Below are 21,133 nucleotides of genomic sequence, written 5' to 3'. Positions count from 1 at the left end.
GAGTGATCTCACCGTAAAGGATGCATTTTATGCCATGCTCGAGACTGTGGTTGATCAGTGCCCCAGACAAGATACAGTTATAGTCTTGGGGAATTTCAATGCATCTATTGCAACTGATACGGATGGTTATGAGATGTGTGTTGGTCCCCATGGGCCTGGAACTGTGAACCAGAATAGCACTACGTTCCTTGACTTTGCAAAAACTCATGGAGTTATGGTGGCTGCTTCATAGTTTCAGCACCCACAGGCTCAACACTGGACTTGGTGTTCCAACGCTGGTGGTGTGGCAAAGGAGATTGACCATGTGCTCGTTGATGGTCACTCGAAGATGATCCAGAACTGCAAAGTCTACCAGAGTGCTCAGTTCCTCAATACTGACCACCAGCTTGTTGTAGCAACTCTCAAGTTGCACCTTAAATCCAGGAGAATGGTACCATCTCAGCCTCGACTGGATGTTGGAAAGCTCAAGGATGAGAAGGTAGCTGAAGAGTTTGTGAACAGGCTGAGTGGAGATTTGGGGGGTCTGGGTGCTTTCGGAGATCCTGAAGAGTTGTGGAGTGCCTTTAAGACCACCCTTCTTGATGTTGCCGGTGGATGTATTGGAACTCACCGTCGGGTGAAGAAGAAATTTGTCTCAAAGGACATTGGATACCTTGACCAGAGTCACAGGGCCAGGCTGAATAGCAGAGCTGAGCTGTTCAGGGAGCTGAGGTGTAAAACTGTACGTGCGCTAAGGGTGGACAAGGAAGCCTATGTGCGAGGAATCTGTGAGGGGGTAGAGCATCCCCTGTGGTCAAGTGATTCTTATCCTGCTTACAGGGGAATTTGCACATTGCATTCTTCCAAGCCCATCCCTCGGTGTACTGCAGTTAGAGCAGAGGTTTGGTCGGCTCTTGACAGAGGAGTATGAAGTTAAGGCCCGCTGGAGCAGTTACTTTGAGCGGTTGTACAAGACTTATCCACCAGCTGTCGATTTTGATGTCAGAGGTGTTACAATCCCTTAAGCTGACCATTCAATCAACTGTGGTCCACCTTCGTTTGTGGAAACACAGGCTGCGGTGAACCGGTTGAAATGGGGTAAAGCTCCTGGGATCTGTGGCATCTATGATGAACTTCTTAAGGCTGGTGGAAATGCTGCACTTTTGTGATTGCATGCAGTTCTGTGCTCTGCCTGGAACACCGGCATCATCCCAACTGACTGGAAGAGGGGCCTTGTTGTCCATCTCTGGAAACGGAAGGGTGATGGCCAAGACTGCAACAACCACTGAGGGGTGACGCTGCTCTCAGTGCCAGGCAAGGTCTTTGCTCAGATGTATAATTAATGATAGGGTTCACCACAATCTGCTTGAGGACCAGCATCCAGAGCAATCAGGCTTTACACCAATGAGGTCAACGCTTGACCGTATTCTTGCTCTTTGGGTCCTCACCGAACGCAGATGAGCGTTTCATCAGGGGTTGCTTACAGCTGATGTTGATCTCTGTAAAGCATTTGATTCAGTGAATCGGGATGCCCTCTGGAGGATTCTTGGTCTTCGTGGGGTTCCACCAAAACTGATAGATCTGATATTTGAACTGCACTCTGGTACTGAGAGTGCTGTGAGATGTGGTGGTACCATCTCTGACTTATTTCCATTTGTTACTGGAGTTCGTCAGGGGTGTGTTCTGTGGTGTATTGGCATGCGCGGGCAAGGCACAATGCGGGGAGAATTGTGGGGGCGTGGAGGAGTGGTTTTGGTAGACACGTGTCCGCAAGGCATATAGGTGTTCGTGCCGCTAGAGGCATGTGGTAGTCTACAGTGGTGCACACCCGGATACGCAATAAACAGAGTTACGGCAACCCCCACGACTCTACGTGCCTCACTGCTCACCGGACACCACACTGACGACGAGTCTGTTTCGGATCGACGTGTGCAGAGTGCCTGGGTTTTCCTCGGTATTGACTTGGAGTCTTTGGCCAGAGCAATTGGATTGTCGGGCACACGGAGCGCCGGGAAAATCAGCACAGCTAGCGCGGTTCGAGTGCGATCACCTCGAGAGGATCCCAGGGAAGCGCATCGCGAGTTTGCGCGCCCACGGCCGCACGCACAGTCTTCAGTGCGGGTCGAGTCCTGCAGCCAGACATCTCGCCGTCACCTGCGAATTCACGTCGAGTGAACGGCTGGGCTCGGAGATCGTTTTATTTCTGATTTGCAAGCCTCGGGAATGGTTTCTGCAATGCCATGGCTAAAGGATGAGGACATTAAGTTCAACTCAGAATCGGCGTCGGCTGTTGCACAGACTCTGAGAGATGACCGGAGCCTCGATGGCCAGTGCGCGGCAGGTGATCCGGAGGTCAGCGCAATGTACCAAGTGCCCACGGCCGCACGCACAGTCTTCGGTGCGGGTCGTGACCGAACGTTGCAATGCAGTCAGTCGGACGGCGGTCTGAACACTGAGGGACGTCTACCGTGTCTGTGCCGAATGTCATTGGCCATCATAACGGTCATGAATGGCGGTGTGCGAAGCGACCCCTACGTCCCGGGTCGAGACCTACTGCCGGTATGGTGTTTTGTGCATGGCGTACACTTTTACGCCCCGGGTTGAGTCCTGCAGCCTGGGCATAGCGATCCCGGCGGCCCGGAGCAGGAAATGCAACCAATGTTGAGGCTGTTTTCAATTGGTCCGGAGGTGACAAGACCAATGACAGTGGAGGTCGAGGTGAATGGGGCACCGATCGTGTGTCAAGTTGATACTGGGGCTGCAGTGTCGGTCATGGGCGAACGGACCGCTCGTGACCTCCGCGGTATTCACCTGGTCAAGACGACCTTTTCGCTGTACACGTACACCAGCGAAGCGATTGCACCACGTGCTGTGACAGACGTCTCGGTGGTCTACCAAGGTCAAAGTGCCCTACTCTCATTGTTTGTGGTACAAGGGGAGGGGCTCGCCCTTTTGGGCCGGGACTGGCTGGCTAGCCTCAGGCTAGACTGGATGGCGCCAGCCGGTGGCCTTGGACGGCCCGTGCCGGGCCGATTACAGTTTCGGCGGGAGGGGGAGGAGGTTCCTGTTTCAGAGTTCGTACCTCCAGGTGCACCTTTGCCTCCTTCGGGGCACGTACCTCCATTTGGGCCCGGGCCTCCCTCGAGACCCGATGGCGAGGTTCCAGCGGCAGGAGCCGCGACGATGCAACATGGGTTTCCGGTCATTGATTCCGGCAACTATGATATACGGTTCCGGAGCAACGGGGGCCATGCCAGCTGTGACGGGCTCTCGCGCTTCCGCTGCGCTCATGATACAGTGCACACCTGTGTCGTTCAGGCCATTTCAACGGGGGATTGGAGCGAGCTGGTCGCATTCAAGAAGTTCACGGAACGCGAACATCGACGGTGGCCTCTGCAACGTTCAGATGGAGACCGGCAAGCAAGTCGCCTCAACGTCGTGGCAACCAAGAGGCATACGCGCAATGTCATTCATAAATTGCTAATTGTTGTGTATTTGATTCTCGCAGCACGAGTGATTCAGCTTGGCGTTGTTAAAGCAAATGCCGACAGTCCGCGTGTGAGCATAATTTGTTTGGTTGAGATCGATCAATATGATGATCAATATGATGACAAATATGATCACCAATATGATCAATATGATGTGAAGAACTTGCGGACGATCATTGCGAAAAAAGAGGTCTTTCTTATTTCCGGCTTCGAGGACAGTCCGCGGTTCGCTGCCATCTCATGTGTGGGGATCATACTGGGGAAACGCGCTGTACGTGAAGGGAAGTTTGCATCTGTGCAGACTATGTTTTTGCTGTTATATGACCCTGATATATATCCAGTCAACGCTGTTCGTCTGTATGGACGTGTGTTGAAGTCTGGGCTGGATTTGATGCGTGGTTTTGGTGTGGAACGGCTGGTAATAGAGCGGACTGATTGCCTCGTTCGAGTCGATTGGGGGGGGGGCAGTTTGCTATTCAGCATCACCCCTCTTGTTACTCTCGCGCGGGGGCCGGGCCATTATCTTCCCAAGGCCGCCCCACCCGCTACTCCGCGCCAGTGGTGGCGCCCTCATGTCTGGCAGACTCAGCGTGTTTGCCTGTTTCTGTCCGTGGGGGGACGAGCAAGCTTGTCAAACGGGAAGGGACGGGCAAGCTTGGCAAGCTTTGACAAACAAAGTTTGTCGGCCAGGGGGCACGGGAGGTTCGTCTCGGCATGTCACTGCGACCTCGCTGGATGGCGTGTGAGCATGGGCCGCCTGGGGGCGCTTCTGCTGCATAGTGATACTATGCTCCCTGACTTGCTTCTTTATATCTTTAAAACGGCCATTGTTAGTGTGGTCTGCAAACATCATTGAGTTCGTCGTGCAACTCAGTACTCGAGCACCTGTCCACTGCATTTGGGTTTCCACTCGCTCGTGCCAACACTATATATTGTTGCGGATTTCGCGCCCGCCGGCGTGCGGACGGCCACGTAACTCGAATCGCGGCACGTCGCCCACCGGACGGACAATCCAGTCGTGACCCTCTCGGACTAACGCCGGGAACCAGTCACGGGTGGACCTTTCGGTCTCACCGCGATCGAGCCAATCAGCCCCTGCGTGGGATAGGGTTGCTCGCCAAATTCGACCTACCTAAGTACCCACGCGGAGGGTAGACCGGGCGATCGCACCTCGCCGCAGGTCGACTTCGGACACGGGCCATTAAGCGACCCGTTCCGTACTATCAGAATAACCGAGCGGTGTTATCGTCGACCTCGACGGTTCGATTAATTATCGGGCGTATTCAGCCCACTACCAACCCTTTACGTGAAGCAAGATGAGGATTCAAAGAAAGAAATGACGAAGCGAAGCGGGTAACAGTTCAACAATAAAGCACATTTATTCGCGGCACACGGGAAGCACACAAATACAATTCCACCAAATGCACACAAAAAAAAGAAAACACAATTCCATTTACACAAAAAGCAAACATAAAAGTGAAAACACAGTGCAGAGCTAATACCGACTACCGAGCACACGGCAACACTTATACAATTCTACTTCACAGACGGCGCCGACAACACATACCCAAAACCAAGGAAAGAATACCCTCAAGAATGAGGCAGGCCTGAGGCCGAGACCGGGTCGGGCCTACCCGTCTGGTGATGAGACGCGGAGCGGCGATGGCCCCGCAACCCGTGGGCCTCGTGGACAGTGCCTGGCAGGGGGTGGGAACGGGGCCCCCTTGGTCGCACTATCTCAGCGCGGGGGGAAACAGGAGGGGGTTGCTGATGCTCGGGGTATAGAGGATCTTTATTATCCCTGGTGTGCGTCTCCACCTCGGCCAGGTCGCGCTGCCGGCCTCCCTCGGGCGTGCAGCTCCTGGCACCGACGCAAGCACCCCCTCCCTCGTCCGACTCTCTTCAGCTTCTCCAGCCACTGCAGGCTTCGGGCTCCAGACTTCCACACTCGTCCCCTCCGTTCCGACTCCTTCTCGTTCTCCTTCTCGTTCTCGTTCTCGTCCTGCTGACTCCTTTTCGTTCTGACTGACGAAACCGTCCTTTTATCCCCCCGTAACTTCGCCTTTGACCCCCTCCCTTTGACCTTTCACCTCGCTCCCCATTGGCCCGAGAAAAAGTGGGCGTGAAGGCTTTTTGATCCACAAATTTGCATATATCGATCGCCCTGGGGGCGGGGCCAATTCGCCCCTCGCTCACCGATTGGGCGGCAAAAAGTGGGCGTGTGTCGTTTTTGATCCGTTTTTGAAGCACAAAATCCGTGATTTTGTACACGCTGTTCAACGTGCGCCCTACACGAGTCCAGCATCGGTGCCCATGAGCGGCGCGAGATGACGGTGATGCGATGGTGGCGAGTTGTGACGGTAAAGGTCATGGCGGTTGTGGTGAAGCGGCGTTGTGGTTGGTGGTTGTTGTTGTGGTTGTGATGGTGGCGATTGGTCCAAAATAAAGATAGTAAAAGAAAAACGGCTATCCTGAAGAGTCGCAGCTCGCATATATGACATGTATTCCCACTAGACAACGGGTTTGGGCCTAACTACACATGCACTTACCGAGATACCTCACCTAAGGGACCTGAATGGTGGTTTGCGAATTTGGTAACCACAACACTACCCCCTTCCCTTTTTACAGAGTCGTGGCGAGTCGTCAAATTTTGGTGTGCCATCATGTGTAGTTTTCCCCTAGTACATTTTACCTACGGATCCCTGAGTGCGACATTCATGGTATTCGTGTCCCCAAAATAAATAACCTGAGGGCTGCGTAACTATCTAAACAAACTCACTCATACGGACGACTTAAATAAAATTGCCGGCGCTAAGACAAACATGCCGGGGGCGCACTCATATTTACAGTACATCTTAACCTTAACTTACAAATTTTACACTAAACCATGGCCCAGGATCATTGAACTCTGCAAAAGAAAAGCAGTTCGCAGGGAGCCAGGCTGCCCACATGCAGTCTCTGGCTCAAAACAATGCAGGTGACAGGGAACGTGGCTGGCTGCTCACACGCAGTCCAAGGCCTTCCCTTTTGAACTGAACGCAGTGAACCACAACGGTGCTTGGGCTGCACAACGCAGTCTCCGTGCCAGCTCAAGTGGCACACGCAATGAACACAACGAATGGATGGATGAATGGATGGATGAATGGATGGACGCAAACACGGTGCACGGGCCGCCACTGCAGGCCCGTGTTGTAGCTGCCAACAGGGCAGTTCTCGCAGCTTGCAAACTGTTGCCTTGCGGATCCTGGCGCACATGGAAATGAACAGGGGGGGGGGGGCAAAGCAAAATTGAACGGGGCTGGTGAACCTGGGCAGTGGGCATGGCATGGCAAAGGCAGCAGGCAAACACAGCCCGCAGAAGAAGGCCGCTGCAGGCAAACACAGCCGGCAGATGAACTGGCCGGCACAGGCCTTGAAGAAAAACAGCCAGCAGATGAACTGGCCGGCACAGGCCTTGAAGCAAAACACGGCCAGCCGATGGCACAGGCCTTGCAGCAAAACAACAGCTGCCGATGAAGTTGGCCGGCCTCCGCCTTGAAGCAAAACACGGCCAGCCGATGAAGTGGCCAGCCTTTGCCGTTCAGTGGAGGTTGGTGGAGGGAGTGCGGTGGTGCTGGCCACTTGGAAGGCGGGCTCGGACCTACCTACCTGTCTCCCTCCCAACCTATCGCCTTTGCCTGTCACTGTACATACCCACTCCCTTAATTTGTCAAACCCCAATTTAGCCCCAACTTATTTTTTTTTATTTTTTTTATTTTTACTTCCCCACTATAAATCGTCCCCTAACCCCCTTTATCGTCCTTGTTCGGCTAACCTATTCTGTCACCTAGCCTACTCCCAACCCCTACGTTCCCTTCCCGGAGGGGAATAAGGGAGAGCTAACATCCTGTGTCGAGGCCCAACTCAAGTCTCAGAATGGCCTCCCCAGAGTTCGGCGATCTATAACCAAAGTGGGTCCAGCGGCCCACAACGACAGCGAGGGGATGGATGGTGCGGAGGGGTACATCTCCTAATCTACCCTAACCATTTAACAGTTAAACTACCCCGGGGCTTTCAACAAGCGCCTCTCGCTTAAACTATTGGTTCTAACAACCCAGATTCCCGTCGCCTGTGTTGGTGTCCTCACAATTTCGGGCCTCGCCCCCAATTTTCTCTCCCGTGCCCTCACACGGTCTCCTGGCTGGGACACGTGGCTCCCTCCGGCAGGCACGACCCTCTGCCGAATCTCCCGCGATGGCACCCCGGGCACTACACTGCCTCCGAGCCTACCAGCTCCCTAACACCGGGGAGTGCCCCCATGGCACCTCCCTGAAACGCACACGTGGCAGGCCGGCCTCCCGGGCCCCTTTCCGAGGGTCACCCGTGCCCACAACACTGCCCACGCGGCTAATGGCGCCCGAGCCTCCGCACCAAGCAGACGCACCCGTGCCCACTACGCTATCCCGGCCCCCATGGGCGGCAGCTACCGCGGCCGACTAGCCTGGTGCCCGGGTACCCACTCAGCGATACTCACCTTTCGCAGCCACGCTCCCAAGCCCGTCAACAGGGCTCCTGCACCCCTCCAAATGGGTTTCGAGCCTACATTCCCACCAACAACAAAACGACCTCCATTTTTCAATTTGACTAACCCAGCTAACTCACTCTACACTGACCCCGGGGTCCCTTGGGCGGGAGTCACTCCTCCCCCCAATCACTCATCGCACCATGCATTCCCCATTCACTCCACACACACAGACCCGCTGGCCTCACTCACTCAACAAGTGCTCACCTCACAACTCACCAACTCTTCAACACACACACACCACTGAACTCTGCCATCTTTCTATCTGCATCCCCTAACTAACTCGTGCTCCCACGTCGTCCCTTACAGTATAGCACGTTCCTTTTAACACTACGTAGCTAAACTACGTCCCCTCTACACATTCACAAGTCTGTCCATGTCCCCAAATAAATAATCCCATTTTATTTCCCAACCTAAATCTGGCTACAATCCCTCTAACTAATCCATTCCACGGACTCCATGAGGACTTACCCCTGCCCCATGAAGTCGGTCTAGCTAAGCTAACCCTTCCCCCTAACTAGTTTCCATCCTGTGCCCAGGTAAGGGGGTCTTTCACCCCTTGCCCAGGAATCCTTTGCACCCGAAAGTGAGGCTTGTTTTTTCTTTTTTTTTTTTTCCCATGCGCAGCACCTGCGCGGCAACTCAGAGCTCGCGCACTTTACACCTGCCCGTGATGTCATGCAGCTGCACGTGTTCCTCGTCCCTCCTTGGACGGTACCATCCGGCAGAGATACCCCTCCTGCCGGATTCCAACCCCACGTGCAGCCATGACGTCACCGTGCGCAGAAAAAAACACAAGCCCCACGTCTCGAGGGGTTCCCCACGCGAACACATGTGCTTTGCCCGTTGGAGCTTAACACACACGATCGCGTGGAGAACCCGTCCGGTCCAAATCCATTTACCTGCCTAAACTTTGTCCGTCCGCGGGATCGGCAAATCCACCGCGTGCGTTTCCGGACCGGGACTTCACTCTCGCAAGCGAGCACGTGGTGGTCTCGTGCGTTGCACAGCACGAACCGCGTGCTCACTGCTGGGTGAACCCGGCACGGTCCCCGAAACAGCTACAGCCGCTACTCGGCTTTCTCTCCTCTGTCGCCGTCTCCGTCTCCATTCCACACACGCATACCTGCGTGTTACGACGCACACAGTCCACTCCATCACATTCACACGGGGAGACGCGGCTGCGTGCTCCCGCATGCCAACCGACATCTCCCTCACATATCGCTCTCTCACACACACGGTCTCCCTTGCACACAACGACCTTGCACACGGCCGTTCACTCACGCGTGCGGGGGCACTCACCCGCGGTTCCTCACTCGCACTCCGTGCCTCACCCACACACGCGGGGGCACTCACCCGCGGTGCCTCATCCACACACCGTGCCTCACTCATACACGCGGGGGCACTCAACCGCTGTGCCTCATCCATACTCCGTGCCTCACTCACACACGCGGGGACACTCACCCGCGGTGCGTCATCCACACACGGCGTGCTGGGAAGCACACACTCCGGCACACTCGCCACCACACCACTCACACGTGGTGCCTCACTCACACACACGGCGACACTCACACACGGTGCCTCTTCCACACTCCGTGCCTCATCCACACACGCGAGGGCACTCACCCGCGGTGCCTCATTCACACACACGGCGACACTCACACACGGTGCCTCTTCCACACACGGCGTGCTGGGAAGCACGCACTCCGGCACCATCGCCACCACACCACTCACACACGGGGTCGCTTCCACACACGGGGACGCACTCACGCCTTGCACCACACACACAGGGACAACTACACTGGGGATTCGTGTCCCCACAAGGGTCTCCGGGGCCTCTATACCCCCCAAGCTCTCCGTGCACCTGTCCACAGCACTCCTCCCCTCGAACTCGCAAAGCACGACCGAACTCACCTGGTTGTGATCCGCCTCAAGGGGGCATACTCCCTCCCCTCGTTCCTGGAGGAGGCCATCCAGGTGCTCGCACTGGGTCTCCACACGCTCCGCGAGCTCACCCCCATTATCCTCCACTACCTCCGTGTGTGTGTGTGCGTCACTTACCCCGTCTTCCTCGTGTAGTCTTTCCTCTATTTTTTCTATCTCCCGTGTCTCTGCCAACTCTTCACCCTTTACCTCTCTTGTCTCAACTATTATTTCCGTTGTCGTCATTTCGTGTCTCGTCTCACACGTTTTGATCTCCCCATTTAATTTTTCCCTTTCGGTCATCGTCACGACCCTCGCCCAACACGTTCCACGAATTATTTTTTCACCCGCCTCCACCGCGGGCCTGTCAGCCGTTGCACCCCCACCCAGCTCGTTTGCTCCCACACGTGAAGTCGCCATTCCCAGCTCCCTGGTCACGGCCTTCATGCCCGCCTACAGGCATCAGCCCATGTTCTGCGTCTCACCCCGTAGTTCTTTCATTTCTTCCCTCATTTGCTGTGTATTCGCATCCATCGTCGTTTTCACTTCATTTGTATTTGTATCCATCTTCTCGTTCATTTGTTCGTTCATGCCTTTCATTTCGTTTTTCATATTCGCTTCCATCTTCGTTTTTACTTCGTCCATTTGCTTGTTCATGTTGGCAATCATCTTCGCTGTCGTTTCCGCATACATTTTTGCCAGCATGGTGTATAGCTGGGTCATGTCGGGTGCGCTTGGGTGAGCCGTTTCGGCAGGGGTCGGGGAAGGGTTTTGGTGGAGAGGGGGGGGGGAGGTGTCATACACCGCGGCCGCTGCCGCACCCACCTCAGGTTCTGGGTTCAGTTGGGCGAGTCCGTGTTCCTGCACAATCAACATTTCCTGCTCGGGGATTCCATCCTGGACCATGGATTCTACATTACTACACATATACATTTCTAATACCCCCGGCTCCCGCTCGCCTTGAGACGCCATCTTGCTTCTCGTGAAGGGTTAATTTAAATCGCTCTCAATTTGGAGGGAATCGGGGGTCGCTTCTCTCACCCCTGGACCGATTCCCGTGAATTTAGCCGGAGACAGGAGAGCCTGTTTTCCTGTTCTCCGATACCAGTGCCGCGAGGAGGGCGATGAATTTGTATCGCACGACCTGACACCAGTGTTGCGGATTTCGCGCCCGCCGGCGTGCGGACGGCCACGTAACTCGAATCGCGGCACGTCGCCCACCGGACGGACAATCCAGTCGTGACCCTCTCGGACTAACGCCGGGAACCAGTCACGGGTGGACCTTTCGGTCTCACCGCGATCGAGCCAATCAGCCCCCGCGTGGGATAGGGTTGCTCGCCAAATTCGACCTACCTAAGTACCCACGCGGAGGGTAGACCGGGCGATCGCACCTCGCCGCAGGTCGACTTCGGACACGGGCCACTTAAGCGACCCGTTCCGTACGATCAGAATAACCGAGCGGTGTTATCGTCGACCTCGACGGTTCGATTAATTATCGGGCGTATTCAGCCCACTACCAACCCTTTACGTGAAGCAAGATGAGGATTCAAAGAAAGAAATGACGAAGCGAAGCGGGTAACAGTTCAACAATAAAGCACATTTATTCGCGGCACACGGGAAGCACACAAATACAATTCCACCAAATGCACACAAAAAAAAGAAAACACAATTCCATTTACACAAAAAGCAAACATAAAAGTGAAAACACAGTGCAGAGCTAATACCGACTACCGAGCACACGGCAACACTTATACAATTCTACTTCACAGACGGCGCCGACAACACATACCCAAAACCAAGGAAAGAATACCCTCAAGAATGAGGCAGGCCTGAGGCCGAGACCGGGTCGGGCCTACCCGTCTGGTGATGAGACGCGGAGCGGCGATGGCCCCGCAACCCGCGGGCCTCGTGGACAGTGCCTGGCAGGGGTGGGAACGGGGCCCCCTTGGTCGCACTATCTCAGCGCGGGGGGAAACAGGAGGGGGTTGCTGATGCTCGGGGTATAGAGGATCTTTATTATCCCTGGTGTGCGTCTCCACCTCGGCCAGGTCGCGCTGCCGGCCTCCCTCGGGCGTGCAGCTCCTGGCACCGACGCAAGCACCCCCTCCCTCGTCCGACTCTCTTCAGCTTCTCCAGCCACTGCAGGCTTCGGGCTCCAGACTTCCACACTCGTCCCCTCCGTTCCGACTCCTTCTCGTTCTCCTTCTCGTTCTCGTTCTCGTTCTCGTTCTCGTTCTCGTCCTGCTGACTCCTTTTCGTTCTGACTGACGAAACCGTCCTTTTATCCCCCCGTAACTTCGCCTTTGACCCCCTCCCTTTGACCTTTCACCTCGCTCCCCATTGGCCCGAGAAAAAGTGGGCGTGAAGGCTTTTTGATCCACAAATTTGCATATATCGATCGCCCTGGGGGCGGGGCCAATTCGCCCCTCGCTCACCGATTGGACGGCAAAAAGTGGGCGTGTGTCGTTTTTGATCCGTTTTTGAAGCACAAAATCCGTGATTTTGTACACGCTGTTCAACGTGCACCCTACACGAGTCCAGCATCGGTGCCCATGAGCGGCGCGAGATGACGGTGATGCGATGGTGGCGAGTTGTGACGGTAAAGGTCATGGCGGTTGTGGTGAAGCGGCGTTGTGGTTGGTGGTTGTTGTGGTTGTGATGGTGGCGATTGGTCCAAAATAAAGATAGTAAAAGAAAAACGGCTATCCTGAAGAGTCGCAGCTCGCATATATGACATGTATTCCCACTAGACAACGGGTTTGGGCCTAACTACACATGCACTTACCGAGATACCTCACCTAAGGGACCTGAATGGTGGTTTGCGAATTTGGTAACCACAACAATATGTTGTGATGGGGATAGAGGGCTAAATTGTGGGCCAGATTATATCGACGGCATTATTGTGACAGGTTGTGCAGATGAAGCCCATTTTCTTTTGTGCCGTAGTATGTTTTGCCTATTATGCTTATCATTATAATTGTCATTTTATAATCATGTTTTTAGGAGGGAGGAATGTGGTGTATTGGCATGCGCGGGCAAGGCACAATGCGGGGAGAGTTGTGGGGGCGTGGAGGAGTGGTTTTGGTCGTCACGTGTCCGCAAGGCATATAGGTGTTCGCGCCGCTAGAGGCGTGTGGTAGTCTACAGTGGTGCACATCCGGATACGCAATAAACAGAGTTACGGCAACCCTCACAATTCTACGTTCCTCACTGCTCACCGGACACCACATGTTCTGGCCCCCACACTTTTCAGCACTTGTATGGACTGGATTCTGGGGAGGATGTCAGAGAGATCAAACTGCGGTGCAGCATTTGGGAATGTCAAGATCTCTGACTTTGATTTTGCAGAAGATGCAGTCATCTTTGCAGAGACTTTAGATATCCTTTTGGGGGCTCTGGAGGTTCTGAATGAGGAGTCCGGGCCCCTGGGATTTCAGTTTTCTGGGTCAAAACTAAGTTCCAGGCTTTCAATTACATCTTGGATGCTGCTGTCCTGTCTGTGCCTGTTTGTGGTGAGGGAGTTGAGGTCATGGAGAGATTCACTTACCTTGGCAGTGATATTCATGTCACTGCTGGCTGTGAGTCAGAGGTCAACAGATGTCTTGGTCGGGCCTGTGGAGTCATGGGATCACTGGATCATGGGGTGTGGCGCTGCTGGTACCTGTGCGGGAGGACGAAAGTCTGAGTCTTCAGGTCCTTGGTGCTTCCAGTCTTGCTCTATGGATGTGAGACTTGGACTCTGACCAGGGATCTGAGATGGAGACTTACTTCCTTTGGTGCCAGGTCTTTTCAGAGAATCCTTGGCTATCGCTGGTCGGACTTTGTGTCCAACGAGCGGTTGCTGAGAGAGACTCAAATGAGATTTGTTGCATGCATACTCCGTGAGCATCAACTGCACTGTATGGACATGTGGCTCATTTTCCTGATGCTGATCCTGCTCACCAGATTCTCTCAGCTAGGGAGTCTCATGAGTGGAGGAGGCCAATGGGCCGTCCACGTGCCACGTGGTTGCAGCAGGTTGATCGGCATCTCAATGAGATGGGGATGGGCCAGGCATCTGCCTTGGGGATGGCCAGACAGACAGACAGAGGCCCCTGGAATATCGGCGAAAAGAGGATGCAGTGATGCGCTGCTCTGACACATGCTCCCATACCTGAGCTGACCTTTCCTGGGGAAGCCACATCTCCAAGCTTGCCTCCAAAGCCAGTCGCCAACTGGGCATTCTTGTTCGTGCAAGGTCCTTCCTTGGCACACCTGAGCTTCTAACCACTTACAAAGCTTTCATCCACAGTCTGATGGAGTACTGCTACCCCACTCTGGGGTGGTGCTCCTGCCTCACACCAAGCTCAACTTCACGCTCTGGAAACCAAGGATTTTGGATCATTCGTATCTCCGACGATGAAGCTGAGTGTTTGGGAGTCTCACTCTCTAACTTGAGGCAGATTGGTGGTCTTTGTGTCTTCTCCTCTCTCTCCTCGTCTGTCTTTCCCCCCTCCCCTCCACTCCCTCTTTAATTTGCGCTCCTCTATATTTCCTCAGGGTGCACAAAGTCCACCAAAACCCCCTTCTGGTGAAACTCCCAAAATTACAAATCTCTGCTCACCTTCACGCTTTCATTTCTCTTTTTCCCACCTCTGGAACAAATTCCACACTCTCTTCAATCCCACTCCTTCCTTCAGGTCTTCAAAACAGCTGTTCACCTCCATCTCATATCTTCCCCCATCCAAAATCTTGATCTTTACTAATCCTGTTAACCCACCCCAAACCAATCTCCTTTAAATTCCCTGTTTTCCTTCTTGAAAGTCCCTGTTGTACCATCTTGTTTACCCGTGTACCCCACCCCATCCCTCTCCCTTCCACAGATATCCTATTCTCTTTGTTCCCCACTATTTTGTGCTTCCCTCTCCCACTCCTCTTGTCTCCTGCCTTGTTATATGTTTTGTGTATTCGCTCTTTCATGAGCCTCGACATGGTATACAAAAAAAAAAAAGCGATTGCTCATGCGCTATGAAGTGAAAGCTGCAGGTAACTGTCAGCCACAATGTCGCACCAGTACACCAACTGCTTTTACACACCAGAGTGTTGTTAATGATGTGCACAGAGATGTTCTGGAAGAGCATCATTAGGCGATATGACATGTCATCCAACAAAGAAGCTGCAGTTGGATATATTTCAGGTTTTGTGGTCTGTATGGCGTGTAAGATGATCCGTTGCCCTGATTGTGTAGGTGCTTTTGTAGATGAAGATGACATTTGGTTGACATCAATGCAATACTCACTGTTGCAGTGCATGAACCGTACTAGTCTGGTTATGCCATCAACAAGCGTTGCTGTGTGTGAATCTATGGAAGAGTGTTTCCAGAGAATACTCAAATCTACAGACAACAAGCCACCACGAGCCTTCACTCTTGTGTCTCCCATCCAACTTGTGCTTCAGGAGGCCATTTACAAAGGAGTGCTTGAGAGCTTGTCCGACCACATGCTGGACAGCACAGCATAGAGCAACCATGTGTATTCACCCACAAAGTGTGTCTGTGCATATTACATCAATATCAGGATGCACCATATTGCCAAACATCAAATCTCATTCATTGCAGGGGAAAAAAAGTCCGCAAGCAGTTTTCAAAACTTATCCTTTTCAAGAATCAGTAATTTTGTGTGTGGTTCAGAAAATTGATCAAAGGCAAGATATTTTTCTCTTAGGCAAGATATAAAGGCAAGATATTCAAGATTTTTTTTTCTCCACTGAAAACCATACCATTTTAAAGCCTTTTTTCCCGGAGCAGGGGTCAGCATTTTGCGGGCTCCAATCATGGTACCCTTTCTTGTGGCAATGTTTTTATAGCCAGATGCCCTTCCTGAAACCAACCCTTTGGTCGCCTTCGACACGCAGGGATAATTACCAGTATTCTCGTGCTCATTTCGCTGACCTCCGAAGGATGACAGGCTGAGTCAACCCCCCTGATGTTAATTCAGTGACCAGAGAGGCTCAAACTCAGGACCCCAAGGATCCCAAGCCACCACCCTCAACACTAATCCAGCACCAGGCTTGTTTCTCCACTGAAAATAATATGGTTTTATTGCTCATCTACATTTGTGTTGTACATTCAAAGTATCTCAAATGTAATTAAAATCGCAATTCAAACAAACGAATGGTGTATATCCTCTATTTATTGATCATAAGTATAAAAAACAGTTCAATTGTATGGATGGAAAACCACATTTTTTATTCAGTATTTTAATCAGGTGAATCAAGGCCACAATGGTATTTATTTTGGCCTAGATTTATAAGCATGATAAGCCATCAGCAGAGGATATTGTCCCAAGCCCTCAAGGCATCTTGTAAGTCTGGTGTTGGCTCAGTGGTTAGGGTGGCTGGTTTGGGATGTTAGTGCACTGAGTTCGAGCACTGTTTGCTGCTGAATTAACACCAGTTGGGGTTGACTAAGCCTGTCATCCTTCTGAGGTCAGCAAAACGAGTATTAGTGTACTGGTACAGAGGCACAGCATCAGCGGCATCGCCGTGCCCCAACAAAATGATAGCTACCATATGCAAGAATAAGAAGAAGGGGATCTTGTTACAAGGATGCAAAATGTACTTCTGATACACACCTTTATTTGGGCAGTGTGGAGGCAACTGACAGCTGCCTCAATCGCTCCCAAAAATAAAATTAAAATAACCTGGGTTATGTGTATGAAACAAAAACAAAGCTTTGCTTATAATTCAAAACACCTCACTGTACTGGAAAAGGTGGGGGCAGGAATAAATACTGCACTGTAAATGGTGGAGATTTGTAATACCCTCCCCCACCTGGAGGTGGCACTACATAATACACATGAAGATGGAGAATTTATATCCCTCCCCTCCTCCCACCCACCCACGACCACTGGCAAAGCTAAACACACCTCTCTAGATTAATTGGAGTCATGCTGATCCTATGTTGCAAGTCTTGATGTAATTGGACCAGAACTGTAGTTGGAGTAGCATGACAAACAAGCAAACACACAAACAAGATGCACGTCATGCTTTGCACGATACTTGCAAAATCTACCACCCCCACCTACCAACAACTAATGTGCTATTTATAAAATCCTCAATGTTCATCCCATTGCCTTGAAATTTATAGAAGATTTGCATATCAGGTCACTGAATTCAACCACCAATTATTATTTTTTGAGGTCAACATAGGCCGAATTTCTAAAATTGTCAATTTTCATCCAATTGACTTTAAATTTGAAGAGGAGTTGCATATTTGGTCTTTCAATTCAACCACCAATTATTGTTTCAGCCAAATTCGTTTTATTGATTTTTTAAGTGTCGTGCTCTGCACAACGTCCTTTTTTTTGTTTGTCTGTTTGTGAACAAAATATTTCAAAAAGCTACAAATGGATTTGGACTAAATTTAGTGGAGACCTTGTGTGCGTGACAACACTGAAATGATTAGATTTTTGTGAAGATCCGGATCAAAATGTGGATCAGAGAATTTTTTAAAGTGATTTTTCACCATTGAGAGATCGGGACAAAAACCATAATATATAGCACAATGTCTCAAAACGTTGTGGACGGATTTGGTCAAAATCGGTCATAATTTGATGGGCGAGTTGAGTATGCAACAAGGAAGAATTGTTTCAAGTTTGGTGAACATCCGAATCAGTATCCAGATCCGATAATTTTTTGAAGTGATTCTTCACCATTGAGTGAGATGGCTAAAGCTATATATAGCACAATATCTGAAAAAGTTATGAATGGATTCGGTTGAAACTTGGTGGATGAGTTGGTTCGGTGACAAGAATAAGCCAATTAAATATTAATCCAGGTCCGAATCCAGATCCGGCCTATCAATGGGATACAAAACGTAAAATAATCAGCCTGGCAGAGATATGAGCTCTACCGTGTGCCGTTATAATATTGCATGAAATGGGAACACCGTAATTTGGTCCATGCTAAGGAAATTGTGTTTATGGAATAATGCAGGGTGGCACAGGCATGTGCTTTACCGACTTCTTCTAAAGGCCAAATAAATAAAGGGAAAAATTGATGGAGGCATTCCTCTTTTTTTCCCCCACCTGTGGAACTAACTTACACATTCTCTTCATTCCTATGATCTATTCTACCCCCTCCCACCCCAAGCCTTCAAAATTTCCAGTTTTTCCTTCCTAAGCGTTTCCTTTTCCATCCATCCTGTGCACCACATGCATATCCTTCCCTGCCCCCCATTCCTCACCACACCAATTGTTTGTCAATGTCTCCTATTTTGTCCTTTAACTCTGCTTTTTGTGTCGGCCCCACCACCTACTGTTCCTTTTGTCCTGTTACATCCTGATCCGTTCAATGTACTAGCTCTTCCACGAGCCTTGACTGTTTCTAAAAAAGAAAGGCGAGTGACAAATTATTCGCCCTAAACAAATGCAAGGTGAGTATAAGGTGTGCGCAAGCAATACCTTGGCATTCATGACAAGATATGTATGGCATTATAAACAGCAAGCTTGGTGGACATTGAGAGACCTCACCTTTCCCAGCCTCTCGAGCACATTGGCTGGAAAGTTGCTACCCCGTGTGACAATCTTCTTTGTATTTATGGTTCAAATGATGCCTCACCTGACACAACATAACCCAGGTACTTTCAAAAATTCTTCCAAATCCAGGTGCACTGCACACCTCAACACTTTTATTCCTTACTTCTCATGTCTGTGGAACAGCCTTCCAGAGGCCGTTCAATCCCACTCTTCTCTCCAGGGTTTCATGCAGCCGGTGCACCGCAATCTCCTGTCATTCAGTATCCCTACCCACAATATTTATTCCCTCCATTAACCCTTCCTAATCCAACCATCTGATATGTGGGTTGCAGTGTTTCCTCCCCCACTCTCTCCTCTTATTCTGTTCATTAATTCCCTTGCTTAATGTGTCCAATTCTTACCCCGCAGCCCCACTGTCGGTTTATACTTTCTGTAATTTTGCTATTCTGTGAGCCTCAATTTTGCAAAAGAAAAAAAAACACCCTACAACAACTGTAACTGAATGCTCGCCCTCTTCGATAATTGTGTAATTTTGATGTTTTTAATTGTTATATTTATTGTTGAAAAATCTTAGAGCTGAAAATAATGGAAAAATTATTTCACTCAACATGGCAATCATCCTTTTCCGGTGTAAATCTGATTAGCTGCGCAGACTTACCTTTTGGTAACAGCCAGAAAACCACACAGTTCTAATCGTGGCATGATAATACCCGGTGTATGTGTTTATGGAATAATGTGTTTATGGAATAAACTCGTTTATGGTACTCGGTTTCAATGGTTGTCGTCATTTTCGTGAACAGTTTGCCCAGAAGGCAGCGCATTAATGAAGTTATATACTGCACACAGCAAACTGCAAAAAGAATTGTTGTCACTGTACTGGCAGGAGATGAGTTCGAATCAGTTATGAATTAGAATGGAATGTTTTATTCACACAAGGACAGCATGATAATATAAGATTTTTTTGGAGGCACAATAAAGCCAGCTGTTTTTTTTTTTTTCATTTGATCGAAATCCAAAAGGCTACTTTTGCAGACTTTACAAAGAAAAGACAACTTCATGCTGCTCAGGGGAATTCAAATTTCTATTTTCTTGGTCTTCATCATGGCTTGCTTTTTGTTTCTGCGTCTGATTTGTGTCATTTAAACCCTGAATGATGCTCCTTTGCAATGAAAAAAGGTGATCGAAAATGATGTTTTTTAAGGGCTGACATGGCAAATATGCAGCTGGGTTGTAGAGATACTTATGTGATGTTTTTACTCTCAAATCATTACACAAGAGGCCATAACTATACTGCCACAAATCACAATGTTGTAATTAGTCACAATGACGAGGTCATGGAATATTCAGATGTGTATGACATGTGCATGCAAATGCATGTTTAACCAACTGAATGTCATGTAATATATTACTGAAAGGAGAAGTGTGTGTGTGTGTGTGTGTGTGTGTGTGTGTGTGTGTGTGTGTGTGTGTGTGTGTGTGTGTGTGTGTGTGTGTGTGTGTGTGTGTGTGTGTGTGTGTGTGTGTGTGTGTGTGTGTGTGTGTGTGTGTCACGCTTCATTCAAAAGGGTCCCTGCTGTTGGAAGGAAATACAAATGCTGCCGCTGGAATGAGAATACTCGATTTACTTGGAACAAAAAATTGTGGCCGTTTAATGATGAAGAATCTTCTTTTGAAAGCCCGTGTTTCTATAATTGAGGAAGAAGAAGTGGGACCTCAAGCTTTAATGTACAGCGGCTCGTGTTGTTGTAGAATAATAAAAATGACATCATTGGAAAGGTAATAACCAATGCACTTGGTTGGAAAGATAATAATTCATTGACTTAGAACAAAATTTCATGCCCTTGTTATCATAAAAATGCCTGTTTTTAAAGTCCCCCCTTTCTAGTGGGTATCCATCCATCCATTGGGACCATAGTCTGTACAGAGCATTGGTGCTGCCTCAGCAGTCTCATTGGCTATTGGGCACAATCCTGGAAGCATCATCACTCCGACACAGGCTACCAGCAAGCTGGCACTCATTTTGCCAACCTCTGAAAAATGATGGGCAGAGTCAACCCCACCTGGTATTAATTCATCATCCAAGTGGGATTTGAACTCACGATCCATGGATCCCAAGCTCACCACCCTAACCATTAAGCCAACACCAGGCATACAGGAAGATGGTGAAATATTTTTGACCAGGCATACAGGAAGCTAAATTGTGGTAAGTGCACTATTGACCGTGTGTTTTGAGTAAGTTAGATTGCCATGTAACTGGGATCTGTTGGAGTAAGTCATTTGTTACACGTGACATCGAGGAGGCAGCATCTGTAATTTATAGACATGATAGACAGATTAATTATGTATATGCAAAACACCTTGTTTGTGGGTGGGGCAAGGTGAGGATTTCCCATTGCAGAGACATGTGTCACTTGTGCACAAAGGCCAATTATGATCTCTCTCTGGTCAGGGTGTGCCAGCCATGGTGGCACAGTGTGCTGTGGAGCCTGGAGGAAAAGATGTACACTTATTTTTATCGAGGCTGCCCCTGTGGGTGGCACCCAGAAGGAAGCAGAGGACAGTGTGCACATGAGTCCAGACTAGAGAATATACAGGACTGGAGGCTCATGTGGAAAGTAGGCCTGAGACCTTGCTTGGAGGAGAAGCTTCGTGCGGAAACGACCCAA

General features: G+C 50.4%; 1 long non-coding RNA gene across 1 annotated transcript in view; it reads left to right on the top strand.

Moving 5' to 3' along the window:
• LOC147032144 (uncharacterized) overlaps window positions 1-21,133 on the top strand; it is a 51,021-nt gene that overhangs the window by 13,299 nt on the left and 16,589 nt on the right. The window lies entirely within an intron of this gene.

The sequence above is a fragment of the Eptatretus burgeri genome, chromosome 2 (assembly GCF_056783735.1).
Source record: "Eptatretus burgeri isolate ZD-2024b chromosome 2, Ebu_testis_v1, whole genome shotgun sequence".
Lineage (NCBI taxonomy): Eukaryota > Metazoa > Chordata > Myxini > Myxiniformes > Myxinidae > Eptatretus > Eptatretus burgeri.
Note: the sequence above shows the minus strand (reverse complement) of the source record. Positions and strands in the feature narration are given on the sequence as shown.